The sequence below is a fragment of the Trypanosoma equiperdum genome (genome assembly GCF_001457755.1).
Source record: "Trypanosoma equiperdum strain OVI genome assembly, contig: ctg_1074, whole genome shotgun sequence".
Lineage (NCBI taxonomy): Eukaryota > Euglenozoa > Kinetoplastea > Trypanosomatida > Trypanosomatidae > Trypanosoma > Trypanosoma equiperdum.
In genome coordinates this window covers 36787-36993 of record NW_027123032.1, presented here as the reverse complement: position 1 = coordinate 36993, position 207 = coordinate 36787, and positions in this window count along the sequence as shown.

Below are 207 nucleotides of genomic sequence, written 5' to 3'. Positions count from 1 at the left end.
AAAAAAAAAAAAGACCCTTTGTAACCTCATTTCTCTTCTTTTAAGTTTGTGAGTGTTATTATTGTTATTTTTCCACGTGCTCCTCCTCTCTTTGACCACACATCGCGTTGTTATTACTGATCCTATTTGCAGTGTTCAACTATTTCCGTTCATTTACTTACCCTACACTCTTCCATCCATAGGTACCCGCTCCGTTTCACGGGGAAA